Source organism: Aphelocoma coerulescens, chromosome 2 (genome assembly GCF_041296385.1).
Source record: "Aphelocoma coerulescens isolate FSJ_1873_10779 chromosome 2, UR_Acoe_1.0, whole genome shotgun sequence".
Lineage (NCBI taxonomy): Eukaryota > Metazoa > Chordata > Aves > Passeriformes > Corvidae > Aphelocoma > Aphelocoma coerulescens.
In genome coordinates, this window is record NC_091015.1 from 148,634,502 (window position 1) to 148,655,390 (window position 20,889).

Here is a 20,889-nt window from a genome sequence, read left to right on the forward strand (position 1 = left end):
CTTTTTTCTTTTCCTCCACTGTCTTGGGTTCTGCTACTGCTATCAAAAATGAATAATAAAATTGGGAATCAACGTGAAGTTGTAAGTTCTCTCGTCATTAGTTTCTTCTGCATGACAGAGTCATTCTGTATGATTCTTTCTTTCTTGTATCAGGTTACCAGAGAATTAAAAAAAAATTCTTTGCCTCACCGTCAGCCTTCCCTATTGCTTTCTAACCCTTCCTGAAATTGCGGAGGAAGAGTTAATAATGGAACTAGCTCTAGTGCGTGTTACATACCTATTCTCACTTCTTCTTCACACTTTAAAACCCTTCACAGAGGATTTTAGAATGGGAAAATGCTAAATCAGCTCTTTCCATGTCCTTGGCTTCTGAGCTTTTTTTGTCATTGTGCTATGGAAAAAAGGATCAGACTCCAAACCTTTAAGCAGTAGCTGCATTTGGAAATAATCTAAAGTAAAGTGATGTCTTTGTGCAATAAGGAACACCATTGTTCCCCTTTGTGTTCTGAAATGACAAATTATTGCCCCTTGACAGTAAGTTTGAAATCAGATAACTGAGATTCGCTGGATGATTTTTATCTCCAGAGTCCATGTAAATTTTTTGTATGCTGTGTGTTGTGTGTAGTGTTTGTAGGAGTATGGTACAGCTCAGAGTTATATCCAGCCATATGTGAATAATTTGAAGATCCGGATTTTATGTTACCAGAGGGGAAAAATGCCTGGTTAGACCTAAAAATTTCCTGTTATTTCCAACTGACATTATTATTTTAAAGCTAAATTGTTCTACATTTTAATTTAGATTGTGCTTACAATATGAATGGTTCTAGATGTAAGTTAAAATATATATGATGGAGAGGGCAACCTTCCCCCTCTTTCATGTCCTCCCCCTCCAGCCACTATTTGTACTTCCAGGTATAAAAATACAGTATAAAGATTCTAGTTGCTGCTCAACATCTGTGAAGACACTGGAAAAGAAGCTATTGGTGTTGATGTCTCTTTCTTCATTTTTTTCCTCTTTATTCATCTTTTATTAAGGAACAAACGGGGGGGAAACAAAACATTTTTAGGCCTTAGTTAAAAAAGTGTATTCAAGATAGTTATGGCTGGTGTGTCTCATCCATTGAACATAGAGATAAATACATGTAATACTTTTCCTATTTGATGCTTTTCAAGTATGAAAATTATCATACATATTAAAAAAAGTAGAGAGGAAAGCAGTTGCTCATAAATTCCAGATTACTGGATGTTTTAGTTTGTTTCTGAAATTTTGCTCGGAAGAAATCTGTTTTATGAAAAATTAGTTTCCTTTAAAATTGATACTATAGGGCTTTGATAATGTCTGAAATCTTTATTTGAATATCTTGCATTGGGTAGTGTCCTGTCCTATACTGTACTTTATATGCAGCTATAAACTAGCATCTCTCATTCAGATTTAAAGATTTCCTGTTATATTATAAATTATAATCAAAATTGCACAAAAGTGATTAGAGTACAAGCCAAAATGTACTTTCCAGTGTCAAAACCACTATTTAAAGCTATCATTTGAAGATGGAGTTTCAGCCACTGTCCCTCCTTTGAAGACTTTTTTCTTTTAACTAATGCTTGTTTACATTTCTAAGACAGGCACCAGTTTAAACCTTTCTGAGCACAAATACTAGAATTTACTTTCACAAATTCATCTAAATAGTTTACTGTATGCTAAGTGTAGTAATTTCAGATGCTCAGGTCACATGTACATGTGGATGTTTACACATTGAAAGGACAGAGCATGCATCAATTTTTTAAGTTTTCCGTATGTACCAGAAGTTGATGAATTGAAAAACAGAACCTTGTGATTTTTTTATACCTGTCTGTAGTAACTTCTAAACAACACTAAATTTTCATGTATGTATCATCAAATATATTCGCAACCAACCACTTGATCTCTCTGTCGTATGATTTTTAAGAATTCTTTTTAGGTCACCTGTTAGATTTATGAATTCTCAGTAAGTGAACTAGGACAGATGCTCAGGCTAGAACAAAGGCATATCTGAAGACTTAGTCCTCAAGCCTGATGTAGTTTTCAGAGGCTATAGTGTGGTATACTGACAACCATGAAATCCGACTGTACTTAGCACAGATATAGTTAATTTCAGCTTCATAATGCTGTACTTTATTAGTAATCAATGTATATAGACTCAGTTTTAATACGGAAACAAATCAGCAAGCCTCAGGTTTTTTCTGTACTAAATTCCTGTGTTTGAAAAGCAGAATGTAGAGAATGGCTGTGGTTTATTTCTTATAATTATGAATTTAATTTCAAAGTCATGCCTAGGTATATCTCAGATATTTTTCTTTGGTGAAGTACTGAACCCATGTGGGACACTACCTCCTTCCCACTCAAGTCTTCACCTTGAGTTTAATGATGCTTTCATATCAAGTTAGGTGGTTTTCTGAAATTTTAATTTATGATTGAACTTATCTAACTCAGGTGATAATCAGCTTGCTCACTCACTTCGAGCTTCACTTAAATAACTAGTCCTCAGATACTTGTTCAGACACTGAGCTAGGAAGGAATTGACGTGGGATCATTTACAGCCATGCATAAAGCAGCAGGACATCTCACTGCCACCTGCAAATGAGAGTCATGGTGCTGTTGGCTCAACACTGAATTCAGGTCCTGACTTAGGATTTTGGTTACACTTAAATAATACATATTTCTAAACATGTGATGACTTGGACATAGATAACTAAAGGTGGTAGTATAGACAAATCTTATAGGTGCCCCTTTTCTCCCAAGAGACTCTTCACTGTAGCCCTCTTTGTAAGTGGAAGGGGAAGAATAATAGGGAAGTAGTTGTGGTGTAGGTTCTTCAGGAGGAAGCTATCATCCTATTGCCACTAGAAATAGCATCTTCCAAGCACTGAAAAGAGAATTTGGAGATTGGGGTGTATACTCAGTAATGAGTATTTTAGCCCAAACCACTACAGGGTGCTATGTAGAACAGCAAATGTTCCTGTGCAAGGTCTAAGGGATGACTGGAAACCACCTTCTGGTCTGCTGAAGCTGGTGAAAAATAAGGCTCTATATGGTGGATGTCTCTCAGCCTTTCATGTTCTTCTGAATCTACTCTGCCACTGCTGCATCTTGCAAAAGAGGCTGCCATCTAGTATGTGGTGGAGTGTAATTTAGAGAGAACAAAGTATCTAATTAGAGAGGAGTCCCTTGAGGTATAATGGGAAGGATTTGTCCCTACTGGCACATGCAGTATACAGACCTGTGTGAAGTAATTACAGTGAGCAACTTATATGGCATTATACTTTCTGTGTTTCTCCTTTGGACACATCATCTAAATCATCACTAGACCACCTCAGCAGCTGTAACTACCTAGTTTTTCATTTTGCCTTGCTCAGTGGCTTGCTTTGGCTCAGGAGGGACTAACTGGGGGCTGACAATATTGTGGGGATATACATTTCCTTTCATGATTCAGAGGTCTGCAGCAACTCAGTCAAAAATAAAAGAATCCTATAAGCAAATAAAATGTGAATTGAATACAAGGTTCCTGATTTATCTAAAAGCATTCGCTAAAAGTACTTCATTTCTTTTACTGCTGCAATAAAATAATTTTACAGTTAGTAGCATATAACTTACAGGAGTGACAAATTTGGTACTTAAAAAATATTTAGGTTAAAAAAACCTGTCACTTCCAGTAAGTCATTTTTAGAGTGTAATCACTTTAATTCTCCTCTCTAATTTTATCACCAGGAGACAAGCTCCAAGCCCCCTAACCTCCTGTAAAAATCTTTGTGCTGCTGCTTGTGGTGCCTCCCAGTCAGAGTGACAGAATGGGGATCGAGGCTGGCATGGCTGATCTAGGAATGAAGGAAACATGTCTTAGTATCTAGCAGTCTAAGTGGTAGATAAACATCGTTAATGTCAGGTCACTTGAAGTCTAAGTTTAACATAAAACAGTAACTTGTCAGAAAATACTGCATGAAACTTATGACATGTCCTACTTGGACTGGAAAAACTGTAAGCATGTGGTGACAGTAATATTGCACTGGCACAGCTATTGATTTAAAGAGTTGTTTACAGCCCTGCAGAAGACAGGCTATTGGAGCTATACTCAGGGTGTCTGTTCTCTTAGAGTGGCCTGGGGCAGTTAAAACACAGTGGTGCATGGTTTGCATTGTCATGTTATGGATTAGCATCACTGAGGCAATAGCAGCCTGTGAAGAGGGGAGGACAAAGTCTTAGTTCCAGGGTAATCCAGCATTGCTGGAGTCCAAATCCAAGATGTCTTGTCTCTCTTTGCTTTCCCCAGTATGATTTTTCAGGCGATAAGAAGCTACCAAAACTGAGAAGCTTATTAGTCCACCAATAATGTGTTTCTTTGAGTTGGATTCAGTTCATATGTTAATAGTTTGATGTTTTATTGGAAACTTCATCAGAAAACTCAGGATATGCTGGAAAAAATATAAAAGTAAAAAGTACAGAATAAGTTGAGATAAAAATTTTATACTGGATAGATTAATGAAATGGTTAGAGTTGGAAGGGACCTTAAAAATCACCTACTTCCAGCCTCCCTTCCCTGGTCAAGGACACCTTCCAGCAGACAAGGTTTCTCAAAACCCCATCCAGCCTGGCCTTGAACACTTCCAGGAATGTGTCATTCACAGCTTCTTTGGGCAACCTTTTCTAGTACCACACCACCCTCATGGAACAACATGGCTCTTGGTTCATATCTCAAGAAAATAAATTGTTCTATTTATTAAACAGCCTTTTCTCCCTTCTTCCATTTTATTAGTCTTGGGTTTTGTAGTCCTGAGATTAGAGCACCCACTTAGAAAGATAGGGAGCTGAGTTCATATCTCTTGTTCCAGGATTGATTGTATTTAGAATGAACTGATTCTTTGCTCAAAAATATGCTAAATTCTGGAGGAGCGCACAGAAATCCTCATCTCTCTGTCCTTAGGTGATGACCGTAGGAAAGGTGCTATGTACATCATGAATTTTTGGTTAAAGTTTTTATTATTAACATAAAGGGTGGATAGAGGATTTCCCCCTCCATTTTGAGTATTTTTGGAGGCAAAAGAAATGGATTGGAGTCTTCCAAGGGTGAAACAAAATGGGAGCCACATGTCCTGATTCCTAGATCAGAGTTCCTATGAAATTATGGTCACTATCACAAGTTTCGTTGTGAAAGCAAATGTGCCAGCTGTGCTCTGTGCTGTACTCTGTACTTTTTGGGTATGTGTGGTTTGCTCTGAAGGTAGAGAACCTCTTACTTTATGTCTTTGCATTTTGATAGATTTAGAGGTATATTAACCTACCACCCGAGAATGCAATTGCATTTGAGTTTAGACACCTATGGAATCAGAATAAAGAGACTTACAGATATATGTAATGATAAGCAGCTGCTGAAGTAAGATTTTTCTACATCCTTTTCTTCAGTGTTGTTACCTATATTGCACTGAATCTCAATTAAGAACTAAATTATTAAGTCTTGACCCTGTCTTTAGTTCTGATTTTTATTTAAAATATGTTTTACAGATCAGAAAGAGAAAGCATGAATAAGTGACATGAGTTATGAATAAGAGCGAGGCTGTGCTTTTTATTTAGATTACTATGCAAAACATTTTCCTTTCACTGATAATGTTTTTTAAATGTAATTAGACTTTTCCATCCAGGAGAACCCTCCTTTAGGAAGACATTAATTATTAATGTATCAATTATTAATAGTTATTAATTAAAAACTATGAATAATACTACTATTTAGAATCATTCAGTAATTTAGATTGGAAGGTACCTCCAGAGGTCATCTAATCTAACCCCAGCTCAAAACTGGTCTGACTTGTATTAGGTTGCTCAGGGCCTTACCTGGTCAGGGTTTAAAGATCAAAAAAAATGGAGAATCTTCAGATTTTCTCAGCAGTGTTCAATGTTTGATTTCCTTGCTTAGCTGTTCTAATATTTGCCTACCATATGTTGTGGAAATTTTCTCTTGTAGCAATGCTTGTTTGTTTCTTCTTGCCTTGTCCCTGATGATCTCCAACAGGAGAGTGGCTTTGTGTTGTTTTTACCCTCCAATATATGTTTGCATACAGCAGTTAAAGCCCTGTAGCCTTCCTGTCCAAACACTGATCTTCCCAGCTCTTTCAGCACCTCTTGCTGCAGTCCCCTGGTAGTTTTGTGGTCCTCTACCAGACTTACCCCAGTATGTGTATGTCCTGCTTGACAGACTTGTTCACGGCCCTGGATGCAACAGGCCTTCACTGCTGCAAGAGCACACTAAGATACAAGTCCAAATAGTCTATCCACAGATTCTTTTCATCAAAGCTACTTTCCAGCTGGGCAGTGACCAGCTTGTACTGTTACATGAGCCTCAACCTGTTCCAGAACAGGACTCAACCTTTGCCTCTGTTGAACTTCATTTAGTTTCTGTCAGCCCATTTCTCCAGCTTTTTATGGTCTCTTAGCTGCAGCTGTGCCCCCTGTGTGGTTCTCAGCTGCTCCCACCAATTTGATATCATTTGCAAACCTGAAGGTCATTCATTCCTAATGTCCAGACCATTAATAGTTATGTTAGAAAGCACTAGCCCTAGATAGCCCCTTGAGAGATGCTGCTAGTAACTGGACTTCATACTGTTGTTCACATTACTTTGATTCAGTAGTTCAGCCAGCTTTGTAATCTATCCATAAATTCATATTTCACCAATATGTTTATGAGAATACTCTGTGGAAAACCTTTCTAAAGTCCAGCAATACCCACTGCTGTCCCCTCTCACCCGCTGAGCCCGTCATCTCATCGTAGGAGTCAGTGAGGTTGGTCAGGTATGATTTGCCTTTAGTAAATCTGTGCCAGGTGTTCCAAACCACCTTCTGGCATTGTACGTGCGTGGTCATGGTGATGGGGAGAATTTGCTTCTTACTATTCCCAGGGATGTAGTTTGGGTTAAAAACCCCTTAGTACCCTCTTCCTTATCTTATAATGCGTGGTCTAACATTTGCCTGTTTCTAGTCATAGGGGAACTTTCTTCTTCACAGGTGCTGCGGCATTTCAAAGCTATGGAGAATGGAATCATAGTGACAGTGGTCAGCTGCCTCATCATCCTTGGATGCAGCCCATCTGCTCCCATGGACGTGTATGTGTATGTCCGATTTGTTTAAGTGCTCCCTTACTTGATCTTTCAGTCCTGCAGATAATGCTGTAGACTCTTACTGCTAAGCTTGGGAACTGAGGAAGCCTGATGGCACACCTTAGAATTAAAAACTGCCAAAGAAGGCATTTAGGGCCTCAGCTTTTTTTTTTATGTTCATAGTCACTATTGCCTCTGACTGAGTATCAAGACCACATTTTGTGGTTTGTTTTTTTTTTCTTCATTTTGCTGCCTATGTTCCTGCTGAGGTATATTTTGCTGCCCTTCAAATCTCTCCTTATTTTTAACTCTAGGTAAGAACAGCATTACAAGGAATGCATAGATAGTCCTTTTAATTTTATCTTATCTAAATATAGTAATCTCTAAGTTAGTTTAAGGTGTTCTTTAGTCAATGAAGTGAGATAAGCACCTTTACTCCTTCCATTTTAAGATCGTTATCTATGAGAAAGGGGATAATTTTACCTTGTGGAACATGTCTCAGTTTACAGCAGCCAGAACCAGAATGTATAGCTTATACCTGACATCAAGTTTTTAGGCGGCTCAAGTCAGTATTAAACTGTTAAGTGCAATTTAAACAGCAAATTTTTGAATTCTGCTCATAATTCAGATAAATACATGCTCACTTTCCTGAATTGGCTTGCTTCTTCAGTAGCATCAGAGGTTGCTGTAGGGTTTTCTGTTTGATACTTCTTGACAATATTTATGTTATTTTGTTTAATTTACAGGATCATGAAATAAAATTAGTTAAATACAAGAAAAGATAATTGGGGCCAAATTCTATTCCTCAGACTTCAAAACTGGCTAATGTATTTAAATGTATATTTAACTTTTTTTTTTTTTTGTATAAAATACATTTGAATGCACACTGAATGGCCAACTCTAATATCAGGAAACACTTTCAACAAAATCATGCTTGTTCTGAGAGTAAAGAGAAACACTGCCAAAATGTTTTTGAACAGTTTATAGGAAGGTTATTTTTAGAGAATTTGCAAAGCAGATAGACAATAAAATGTCATAAGATTTCTTTCAGTGCAGAAAAAAACCAGTTATGAGTATCTGTAAGGGTTAAGGTGTCTTAAATCTTATCTTCTGCTTTTGTACAGAGCTGCTTCATGACCAAGTAATTTATATAGGGAGAAAGGCTTCTCTAAATTTGAATAGCAAAGTTCTTTCTACCTTACTTAAAGTGTCTGTAGCTTGATTTCTTTTTTAATCTGGACTCACTGAGCAATGCAATTGCAGTTACAGTCTTTGAGGACAGTAGGTTATCAAAACTCTGGAAATCACATTCATATCATAGTATATCTAAAGGATAATAAAACAGTAGATACATTTTTCTTATTTTTTCAGATTTATGTCTCAGTCTTTTTGTGAATGCATGACTCCTTAGGGCTTTTGAGGCAATGTAATTAATGTTTGTAATGATATTATTGTTTATTACAAAAACAGTAATGCAGTGTGAGCCTCACTAGAAGTACAGAGTCATCAGGAACATGGGACGTGGCTATTTCCACAGCTTTTATACCTTGGGAGCCCCATTCAGTTAAAATAACCGGGGAACAGATCCTGAGATGAAAACAATGAATTGGTTTGGTGCTGAACCTTTGACGATATTGTCTGCATAGGGCTTAAAAATGTGAAGGAGAACATATTTCCAAAAGCCATGACAAGTGGCTGAGGCAGAGGCTCTAGGGAATGACATCCAGTGAATTGTTTCTATCATGACATTAATTTAATGTACAATGCAGTCCACTTTTCTATATATTGAATGCTATGTGATTATATTAGTCTCATTCTCTCCTGGAGCTTCTTTTATTAAGTTGTATAAATCATGTGAGCACAGTAACCATGAGTCACTTACAATTCTGTTTGTTCACAAAACTTGTTACACGTAACCACAGGCTCGATGATCACTTACTATAGGGGTTATCCTGGACTGGAAAAATGTAGTAGAGGATTTTTTTCTTTTTCTGTGGTTTGCCTTAAATAGAAAGGCGCTTTCTTCATTAGGCTGATGCAAACAGCAAGCTAATGTTTCATGGTCTGTTAAAAGCTCAAATTTGAGGGAGTCTTAAATGAGGTTGCTCTATTCTTCAATCTCTCTGATGCGTTTGCAAAGAAAAATAAGGAAAACTTGAAAGTATTGTGTTAGTGTTTGATATTTTTCCCATCATCTCCCTTCTCGTAAGGGTATTGTTTCAAGTTGACTATTCTGCTTTAATAACAGCTGCATGTGCAGCTGTTTGTGTATCTTTAAGCAGCCAAGCCACTCATTTGCTACACCTAGACTATTTGAAACTAAGTCTACCAAGTAAAACATGGAGGCAAGTTCAGTTCCCTCTCTGTCTGCTCCAGCCCCCTGACCATTTTGAAAGTCTTTTTCTTGACTGCTTCAGTTTGTCAACCTCTTACAAAGGAATTCCCAAGACTCGAATATAGCATTGCAGATGTGGTCTAACAAATGGAGGAGGATAATCACTTCTCTTGGTCTTGTGGCTGTGCTCTCGTTAATACAGCCGAGGAAGCTGTTGACCTTCTTTGGTGCCAGGGCATACTGTTGGCTCCTGTTCAGCTTTCTGTCAACAAACACCCCCAGGTTTCCAGCAGAGCTGTTACCCAGCCAGGCAGTGCCTGTAGTATTGCAAGAGTTCCTTCCTTCTCCTTCCCAGGACACTGTATTTGTCCTTGTGAAGTTTCATGAGGTTCCTGTAAGCTTGTTCATTGCAATTGTCTAGGCAGCTCTGATTGACGGACAGGGCTGCCTTTGCATGGATTCTGTCCCAGTTTGATGTCATCTGCAAATCTGATGACAATGCATGCCATCCTTTCCTCCAGGTCATTTATTAAGACACTAAACAACCCAGTTCCTGGCATACTCCCCTTCTTATCAAACTCCAGGATTAGGATGACCTCGTAACCAGTACTGGCTGAGCCCAAATGTCACAGAGTCATGGTGTCACAGAATGACTAAAAGTTCTTGAGGTCACCTACTCCAACCCTCCTGCTCAAGCAGGGATACCTAGAACTGATTGCCCACAATTATGTCCAGACTGATTTTGAACATCTCCAAGGAGAGAGACTTCACAGCCTCTCTGGACAATATCTCAAGTCACATCACAGTGAAAGAGTGTTTCCTGACATTCAGAGGGAACCTCCTCTGCTTCAGTTTGGGCCCATTGTTTCTAGTCCTGTCACTGGGCACCACTGAAAAGAGCCTGGCTCCATCTTATTTACATAATTCCTTCAAGTACTTGTATGCATGGATGAGATTTCCCTGAGTTTTCTCTTCTCTATGTTAAAAAGTCCCAACTCTCTCAGGCTGTCCTCATTTGAGAGATGTTCTAGTCCTTTAATCATCTTTGTAGCCCTTTGATGGACTATCTTCAGTATGTCCATGTCTGTTTTGTATGGGGAAGCCCAGAACTGGGTACAGTACTGCTGGTGTAGCCTTACCAGTGAAGAGTAGAGAAAATTAACTTTTGAACGTAGATTCTCTATAAATAATATATTGTAATTTTGATAGTTTGAGTTGATCCAGCCTATTTGAGGTTAAATTTGCCTACTTGGAGTTTTCAGTTACCTTATCACATTTTTGCTGTATGATCGGTTACTTGATCAAGAAGTCTATCATGTATTTATTTTCTTCTTTCATATATGTGAATGTCCAAGTCAAACCATAGCATTCTTTTTGATAAGCTTAGGAGACTTAATTTCTTGGCTCATTTACAGTATGACATCTTTTCTGGTCTTAATTATTTTAATGTATTTCCAATAAATCTCCTCAAAGTTTTCAGCTGTATTTCTGGGAACTAGGGCAAGAGAACTGGCCACAAAATTACAGTAGACACATTCTGGGGCATCTTACCCACTTAATAGAACCTTTCTACTGCAGCACAATGTATCTTTCCATTGCTGCTCTTCAGTAGCACTCACTACTGTGCTTTTCCACTTTTGGCTACAGTGCTCAACTGGGAAATCCTGTTGAGCTGATAACAGGCCTGAATCCCCAAATATTTTTTTGTAGCCAGTGCTTCTCAGAAGTGAGTCCCCTGCCCTATGGGTATGTCCTGCATTCTTTGGTCCCGTGGGCACTTTTTTCTCTATTACCACACACATGCAGTGAGTCCAGATTTGCCACCTCATTATGCTGTCCTGTACCAGCCTTCTTCATTATTTAGTCCTTTCCAATTGTTTTCTTCTCCTCAGCCTTTAACATTAAATGACTCGATTCTTTGTTCTAAGTCATTCATAATTATGTTAAGTACTGAAGAGTCAAGAACCAGTGCTTTCCAGGCTTCACTGGAAATGCATTCACTCAGTGACTAGCGATGTTCATATTTGTCATTTGTCCCATTTCCACTAAGCTTTATTTTTTGACTACTGTTATCTTACCCCTAATTAAAATGCAATGTTGTATTAAATCAAATTCCTTACAGAAGAGTAAATGTAATACTAGTGGCATATGATTTAACAGATAGTTAATAGAAAACACTAAGTTAGTATTTTAAGATGTTTTCCCTAAGCATATGTTGATTGGCAGTAATTTAATTACTTTTATTTAATTCCTTATTAATTAAGCTCTGTATCATCTGTTCAAACTGCTTTGCCATGTATCAATATCAGACTGACAGGTCTGTTATCCAGGTCATTTTTTTTTTTGATTTTGAAGTATTGGCGCAACATTAGCCCTCTTTAGAACAGTTGTAAGAATGAGTCCTATAGTGACAAGGAAATAGTTTCTTTTTAAAGTAAATCTTTAAAAAACAGCATATGGGATTAATACAAGAAAACATTGTACAAGAAAGAAAAATGTGCAGAGAAGTATAAATTGGTAGCATTCACAAACATGGTAATATGCATCAGAATTTTTAAGGAAATAATTGAACAGATGAATAAAGTAATTAATTTTATTAACCTGACCTACCATTCAGCTTGTATTCCAGGAAAGGGGGCAAACAAAATATTTGGAATGAAAAGTCCAGAAACTAGTAAGGCTGCATAGGGAGTGCCTCACTGATTTCGTGAGCAGTTACTCAGAAAGTAGCTCTTTTCAAGTCAGAGAAATTCATATGTCCTCATGGTTCACAGTCTGTTCTCTAGATGAACCTAGTATCATAAATTGTAAACACACATCTCTAGTAAAGAGACTCTAGGTAATATATTGGATATTTAAATACTGAATTACATGTTAGTGAAGAAGAAATCTGATATCTGTATTTAATAAAACATCTGATCCTTCTGAAACCATACTCTCTAAGTGATTAATTCAAACTTCCATATATGTGAGCACAAGCACTTGGAGTGAATCTGGCACAAAAATCATAAACAAAAGGTTTTCCTGTAATAATAAAGTATTGAATTTTAAGGGCACCATCTGGCAGTGATGTAAAGAGATCTGTTCTTGGTAGGGATTTACTTATTTGTCTTTACTTAATAACTTCATTAATTATTTGATTAAAATTATTAAAATAAGTTGGGAAAACTGAGTTGGGAGAGTTTTTGAAAGTTCTAAGGAAAAAAATGTATGCTTCTTTTGATTACCCAAAATGTAATTAAAGGAATTAAAATCTTGGTCTTCCATTGCAATGAGACAGAGACAGTTACATTCTAGGTTTCACATGTCTCAGTAGGAGAAGAAATACTGAGAAAAAAAATTGAAAAAAATCTGTGAAAAAGAATGATAGAAGACTGTAGAAGATGTAGAATGATGAAGACTGTAGAAGACAAATTTTTAGAAAATGTTAAAAAGTTCAGTACATTGAATTTGCAGAAGAAATATCTTATGGTTCTATTGGGCAGTCGTGAACTAATTAGAATCGTATCTGTGGCAGTGCCAGTAATTGTTGAACTAGAAAAGGTGATAAGCACACAGCATGCAGACAGTGGTGTTTCCCCTGTTATACCTATCTGTCTTCTGATTTTCTGCAGTCTTCATCTTCCTTGATCAATAGTTTTATCTTTACACTTACATTTGATAAACTTGATGAACTTCACTTGTATGAATTTTTGTTATTTCTAAAGCTTTGGCCTTCATGCTCTTGCCCTGCTATTGGATAGAAAAATAACTTTTTTTTGGTATTTTAAATCTGCTGTTTGAATGTTTCGTTTGATGCTCTCTGGTTCCTTAAGAGAAGGAATGTTTATTACTACACTTGCTGATCATGCATTTGCATATTTCTGTCTTATCACACCTATTTACTTCTTTTGCAACCCTGCAGAAGGCTTACAATTCATAGGAAGAACTCTGAGAAATAAAAAGGTAAAATATTTTATTTACTTCGAAAGTAAGGTAAATTAAAAGGCAACAAAATGAAACTCAAATTTGGTAGCTATAGAGCTGAACAATGTTACATTTTTTAGTATACATTTTTAATACAAAATTTTAGAAAACATACCTGTTTAATTTATGCCTAGAAAGGTCCAGGACAGCAGGCATGGTCTGCAGTTAAGCAAATTGCGGTGTGTGCCTCTACAATCTACAGAGTGATATGAATAGTGATATTTATTATAACTTAAAGTTTGAATGTGATGACACCATGACTTGAAGATATGGAAAACAGTCAAGTTGCAAGATTACATTATCAGAGAAACTGAAAAGATTGATCTGGTTACGGGTCCCGTGGTGGACAATGTCGTATTTTCACTGGCAGCTTTTTGGATCGGGCCGAGTGCCTCCTCGCATAGGTGTTGTGCAGGGTGGGGGCCTCAGCACTTCCAGCTGCTTCACTCTTTTCTAGATAATGCCCCTCAGACATTTTACATTCCTTGAAAGCTGAAGGGTGGTTGTTGTTGTCATGGATTTATACTTACGAATGAACTTTTCTTCAGATCTTCTGCTTTCTAAGATATTTGGGTTTTGATCAAGTATTTTTAATATGGTTTTATTTAAAATTCTTACACCTTTTCAGCAATCAAGTATTTCCAAGTTTGGTTGTTTTTGTTTTCATTTGGACAGTTTTTCAGTAGATATAGTTCTCTGACCCTAATAAATAGGATACCTCGTAAATGGTAAAGGCCTTTTTCTGGTTATCCTAAGAACAGCTGAATGAGGAAATGCAATGGTGGCTCCTGTGGTTCCTTTGTGACCCTTCAAAAACAAAAACTTCATCTTGTTTGTCCTGGCAGTACTTTGCGGATACTGAGTTGCAAAAGTGGGCATACAGGAGTTTAAATAACCCCCAAGCTGAACTACAGACTGGAAAATCAGTGTCTCCCAGAGGCACAGGTAAGCTGGGAGAGGCCCTGCTGAGCCTCTTGCTTAGAAATCCTGTGAGTTTTGTGTGTCTCCAACATGCTTGCCTTACATAGGATTTTTCTACAAAAATATATTAATTTCAAAGCAAAGCACTGAGGAATCTCTGCTTGGAGCATAGGGGAGAATGGATGGCTTTGGAAGAAGAAGCAGGAAGAATGGGTTCCTCCTCTCACTGGCAGTCATGCTTTTCCAGGGTTTCTTACCTTCTCAGCCGAGCTCTCAGTACTTGTCCTGAGAATCGGGTGTTATCTGGGATTACCGAGAGGCACGCAGTACCTCCTTTGGTCCCTTCAGACCCACAGAAGTCGTTATAGGTTGCAGCTGGAGCATACAACCCTTTCCTTTGGGAGTTTTCTCCTTCCTTTTTCCCATCATCTATCTAAGGACAGTGTGAGGATCCTTGAAAAGCAATTCTTGCAGAAATCTCAATACTTGTGCTGCTTTTTGTAGAAAGAAATAAGTGGGAATATTTCCTTGCTATTTTATTTGATTATAGTAAAGGTGCAGCAGTATTTGCTTTGTGTTATCCTGTGCAAGTGTTTATTAATCTAAATAATGGAACTTCAGTTATCAGAAAATTCTTGTGCCTGCTTAAAGCACTGAAGAAAGTATGAAGTCAGTAGATGCTAATTTTGGGAGAAAGATTTCTGTCTTACCTTAGCTCAAAACCTGTCAGTTTTACTATTAGCTTACTTCCAGAATAGAAAGTATTTACAAAACTATTATATAGCCTATTGAATTGATATGCAAGTCTGAATTCAGTTTTGTAAAGAAAAGGGATGGTCCTGGCCCTTAAAATAAGTTTTTGCATAAGAATCAGTGTTAAATAGCATTAAGATCTGCCTCAAGTTGGATGGTAAGGATACATAAATAGAGGAAAACTAATGAAATAAACAGTATAGATAAAATAAACACTGGACTTAATTGTTACTCTTGTTCTAGTCATAACATGGAATTAACCAGATGAATATGTTAACAAACTGCAGTTAGTACAATTGTTCAGGTGAAGTTCTGGAAAGGGATAGTCTTTAGTGCTTTGTTAATGTGGTGCTTTTCCAGTAGAAGTTTCTTCTAATTTCTGTTCCTTAAAAATTGTTTCATCCACTTTCCACGTACTAATTCTTGTCATACTGAATATATTGTTTCTATTTTTCTTACTTTTTGCTTAATGGTCTTTGCCTTTTGTTGTTGTGATGTTTGTGTTTATGCTTTTGTTATGGCTTGTTATTTTTTCTGTATTTCCTTTTTCTGAGGTGGCTTTGCTTCTATTTTGAGTTTGGAAAAATGGCTGCTCGACCAAGTAACTATTTCTTCGTGCTTAAATTGCATCACATCTTTTTTCTTGCCCACAGAAGATCTTGCACTTAACCTGGCATTTCCTCACCTCTCGGTCAAAAACTGCATGATTTCGTAGTGAGAAGAGTACATTAAAACACACAATAATAATAATAATAATAATAAATGTTAATCAAAAAACTGCATGTGTCTTTCTGATTGTGCCAGTGTTGTGGTATTCAATTATGCAATTTTCATTGGCATATTAATCATCTTTTCAACAAACAAGCCAGCGTTAATTAAAGCAAACCATGGATAAAGACATGTTGCCGGATCATCATTCCGTTTATCACAGCGCACAGGCTGGCCGTTAAGTAAATTCTGGACTGTGAGATGAATTTCAATGTTGGCTTCATCTTTTTTGTTGGAGTTTGAATGAAACTCATCTAACAACAACAACAAACTTCAGGCTTCACAAGAGAAAGATGAATTTATTTGTAATTAATGGCAAAAGAAGAAAGATAAAGTAGTTGTATGCTTCTAATGGGAATTAGAGTATTTCAAACTAAACCATTTTTGAAAATTTTTTCTGTCTTCCACTGCTCCCGTTCTTACCCTACTTAAAGCATTAGAGTCCTGAGAGTGAGGAATAACTGAACCCTCATCTACCTTTATAAATATAGGTTTCATTTTAACTTTGGAGCAATTAGCAAACCAATTGGTATTAAATATGGAATCTGTGCAAAGAGACAATATGAGACAATCTTTTTTACTGATACATGCATGAAAGAGGTGGGAGGGAAATACACTTGTGTCTTAGAAGTGAAAATAGCCAACAATTCTTTGATGAACAATAGTTGCATGATGATTTTTTCAGACACTTTCCGTAGAAAAGACTTCACTGCTGCGTGTACAGTCAAGATCACTTGAATATATTTGTAAGTCTGTTAAAACAAGTATTTGTGGGTTTTTCAAGTGTTTTTATAAGACATGAGCTTATGGAGGAAAGCACTGGATGCTGTATATGAATAGGTACTGCTTAGCATAATAATACTGGTTATTGTGCTTTTTAATAGTTATTATAGAGACTGTAGAGAAAGCACCTGAATGTTTAAGGGTTTCATTCTTCATTTTATTTAGTTTGTGTATTGTTTTATTTGAACAGAGAGTTTAATTAATGCTTCTGCTGTGAAAAGTACATGCTTCATCCAACAAAGACCTGACACTGGCACAGAGGGGCTTGTTTCTGTTTCTGTCCTGAACTCAAGGCTGATGAACTGTCTTCAGCACTAGTTATCATAAGTACTTTAGTCTAGATTCCTTCAAACATGGGTTTACAAAGGTGTAGAATCAGTTTTATTTTAAGAGAAAAGTTTTTTTAGTATGCCTGCTATGAAAAATGTATGGAAGCACTAATGGGATAGATGATCATGTCTTAGATCAGCTTAAGAGGATCTTGGACAATAGCAGTTAAAAGTTTGAATTCCTGAATGTTCATAATAATCTGTCATTTTAGCTACCTCAGTCTTCCTATGTCTTTCTGTTAATCAGTTCTGTCAGCTACTTTACAATAGACTGTCTATACTTGCAATGTAATCAGAATACACATGCTTCCTAAGAAACAGAGAAATTGATTTGGGAAGAATTGTTATTTAGCTAAATAACAATGGTTTTAATGTAATTAGGTGTGGCTAGGTTAGGGAAAAAAAAGAAAAAAGATATTAGTAAAACTAATTTAAACCTCACAGCTCTGTGATGCCCCAGTTAGATTATTTCTACAACTTAGAATGCTTCATGTTCGTGCCACTTTAAATACCTGTATGCCACACAAAGAATATGCAAAGTAGATCTACATCCAGAACGGTAAAACCCAGTTGGGACTTTGGCACAAGAACTTAAGAAAGAAAACCTCGGGTACAAAAGTCTGCCTTCCCTTAAGTTGCTGCATGTCTAGCTGAGTTAAAGATACGGGCTTACGGAGTCTATCAGACTTGATCATCTTCCGCACGCTTAGTTTGCTACAACTGCTGCTAACAGTTTGTGATCTTCAAAGATCTCTTATTTGGATGAGCTTCAGTGAAATCAGATCTGCAGTACAGGAAGAAAGTTCAATACACCATAACTACTTTACAGTTCTCCTTTAAATGTATCAAATCCTGTTTTAAATCATAACCCAAGCCTGTTAAAAATATAACACTAATGTCAGACGAGTATGTTGTAAGGTATTGTAAAGATAATCAATGTATAATGCTTTCAGTTGTCTTTCCACTGTGTTGTTTTTGCTTGGAAGCATATGAGTCACTCTAAATCTGCTTTATGGTATAAATCAATGAAAATATTTTCATGACTTCTAATAGTTCAGTTCTCACTATAAAGTGTCTGAATATTTCCTGTAGCTCTAATAGGATATTTTTAAGGAATAGCAAAAGTTTCATGTAGTTAAAATGGATTTTGGTTACACTGGCTAAATCATTAAATTGTTTCATAAATGGTTAGAGGTAAATAATTGAAAATTAATTCTACTTGAAGTACATTAATGGAGTGCATATGGCATCTCATGGACTCTGGAGTGTGAACTGAAGTCTTGCTCTTCTTTCATTTTGACTATGAACCTTTTACTGCTCCAGCTATAAAAATGTACCTGCCTGTTGAAATGGGTAGTCTCCATGGCTTGATGTGATACTGGCTGCAGAACAGCACTCACTTGGATCATACTGGTTACAGAAAATTCAGTGTAGGTGGCATTTTGATTTCTAAGGTAACCAATGTAGATCTTCATCTGTTTTTAGTATACTAGACCGTCAGTGAAAGTTTATGTTTGTATTGCAGATCCCCATGGCTTTGAGGATCTCTCATCAGAAGTTTTGTGCTAGGTAATACACTTCTAAAATGGAAAGTAGAGCAGCATTTTGTATTTTCAGAATCCATTAATCTGGGAAGTTCCTTTTAGCATATCAGATCAGAAACCTTCCTTACTGCTTTTGAATATTTTGAGAATGGAAAATTATGGTGGTGATCAAAGGAATAGTCTAATTCGTGGTAATAATGGGAAAACTGTATAATGCTCTTTTCAGTTTATTGGTAGAGGCCATCAGGCTAAAGTGCCATCTTGCACTTATTCCTAAGCAGGGTTGTATGACATTTTGTTATTTATCACACTGTTAGCACTGACTAGTAAAGATCAAAACTATTGATGAATCTAGAACTGCTGCAGTTCCTTTGTTTTTTTTAACAAGAATCTGAAATCAGTTAATCAGCACTGTAATACAAAGAAATCAGCACTCTAATTAGTACTAAATAAGTGATTTTCATATAGTTGTCACTTATTATCATTTGGAGTCATTAATATCCTTATGATTTTTTATAATATCCTGTTCTAGGTCATACATAGTGCTAAGAATCGGGTTTGCATGTATAGTTGAGAAGGACTGTCATGTTTGGAAATGGTTTTGGAAATGCCAGCAGTTACAGCTTTTAAAGAAACTTAATAAAATTGTGTTACATAATATAATACATTATTAAATAAAAGTAACCCTTCCTATGGATTAAGTATTTGCAGTTTTAGTGTAATGTGAAATGGTTTTGAATATTTCTGATACAAGGTAACAAAAATTTGTCCTAAGAATGTTATGAGTCTGGTAAAAAAATAGTAGTACAAATACCATGTAAACATGTGACCTTCTCACAGTATTAATAAAGGAGAATGAAACATGCTCATTTTTTGGCATAATTTGTTTATTACTTGACAGTGGCAAACAGTGAGTGCTTGTTAGACATCATCAGTTGGTTACAGATGTGTAAATGTATCAATTCTCTGCACAGAACGGGATTATTATCTCATTTCACTGAGAATAATTTTGGGGTACAAATAAATATTCTGTTTCCCCCTTGCCCCAAATCTTTGTATATTTGTGCATTAAAATTAGCATCAATAAATGAGTGCAAAATACAGCTAGATCACAGTTGTGTTTCACAGTGCCTTCACATGTCATTGGTGTACGCCTGCAAAAAGAGCAGCAGCCGCAAATCAGGTGTGTTCATTTCACAGAGAGAGCTTGTGCTCTTCTACCTTTTGGATTATTCATTCATACAAAATGCAGGCAGAATAAGACACTCGTTTATAATTTCTCATCATGGTTTCATCATGTGTCAGCATAAGATACTGCACTGATGCAGTTTTGTAGTGTATATTTAAAATGTAAGAATGAGTGAAATGAGAGCTGACATTTTTCACATATAAACGGAAATTCATCTGTCTCATTGAGAAGGAGGGGTTGTGCTTGAAAGGGGACAGTTGAAATTCGTCTCGACAGTTAGTGAGTAAAAAAATTTCATTTCCCTTGTTCAGACAGCCTTTCCAAAGGATGAAAGGTGCCTCCTGTGGGAGTGTTTCCATGCATAATTTCATACACCTGTCCTGTTTGTAACACAGTTAGTTTGTGAGATCCTTGGATGATAATATGGCATGGTTTTTATTTTCATAGCAGTGAGTGATGCCTGGCAAATGAAAAGGCAGTGAAATAGTCTTCAGAAAGAAAATAAAACCCCAATCCTCAAAACTTCCTAGGGTATGCAGCATACAAAGCCAGTAAGGGGATGTCACTGCATCAAAGGAGTCTGAGTTTAGGCAGCTTTGGAGGGGCAGGACCCACCTCAGTTTAGTTGGGTTGAATATTCTGCGGAGTTGGAGACAGTTTTACAAATATTCCAAAAAAGCAGGAAGAATGTAAGGGATTCAGTGTGGTGCGAAGGGCTGGTTGGAGAAGGAGCTCTGGGCTGAAGTGTAGTGCCTTCTGCCCTCCTTTTTCATACATTTAGGAAGATTTCCTGAATCACCATCGATTTAGGGTCTGACAGTTAAAGCCTGAAGGACAGTTTCATACTTGCTGCTATCCTGCCCTACATTCTTTCTGGATTAGTTAAGTTCAGTAAAATTTTACTCTGCTTTCTGGGTCGTTTCTGCCTTTGAGTATCAGGAACAAATATTTGGGTCTATTTTAAAGTATTTTTGTTTGGGAAGTAAGGGTGCATCTTTTCTGTAGAGCTTTGAGGGTAAAAGTGCTATCTTGATCTGGTGCTAGTTTATGGTACTGTAATGGTGGGAATTTTTTCTTCATTCTAGAGCTGCAGTAAATTAAAAAGCATAGTATATGTTTTCACCTTCACACCTACTACATAAACTGGTACTGGAATTAGAGAGCCCGTAGGTCTTTATTCCT

The 20,889-nt window shown here is 36.8% G+C and overlaps 1 protein-coding gene and 2 long non-coding RNA genes across 5 annotated transcripts in view; all 3 read left to right on the forward strand.

The window, feature by feature from the left end:
* The window catches only part of ZFPM2 (zinc finger protein, FOG family member 2), a 306,084-nt gene that overhangs the window by 92,465 nt on the left and 192,730 nt on the right, over positions 1-20,889 (forward strand). The gene's annotated exons all lie outside the window — the stretch shown is intronic.
* LOC138105397 (uncharacterized) overlaps positions 6,606-20,889 on the forward strand; it is a 29,277-nt gene continuing 14,993 nt past the window's right edge. The window contains exons 1-2 of the long non-coding RNA XR_011148454.1: positions 6,606-6,814; positions 7,028-7,131. This is a non-coding gene — a long non-coding RNA (uncharacterized lncRNA). The remainder of the gene's footprint in view (positions 6,815-7,027; positions 7,132-20,889) is intronic.
* On the forward strand, positions 13,359-19,494 carry LOC138105398 (uncharacterized). Its single transcript, XR_011148455.1, has 4 exons — positions 13,359-13,399; positions 14,266-14,365; positions 16,548-16,608; positions 16,836-19,494. It is a non-coding gene; the product is annotated as an uncharacterized lncRNA (long non-coding RNA).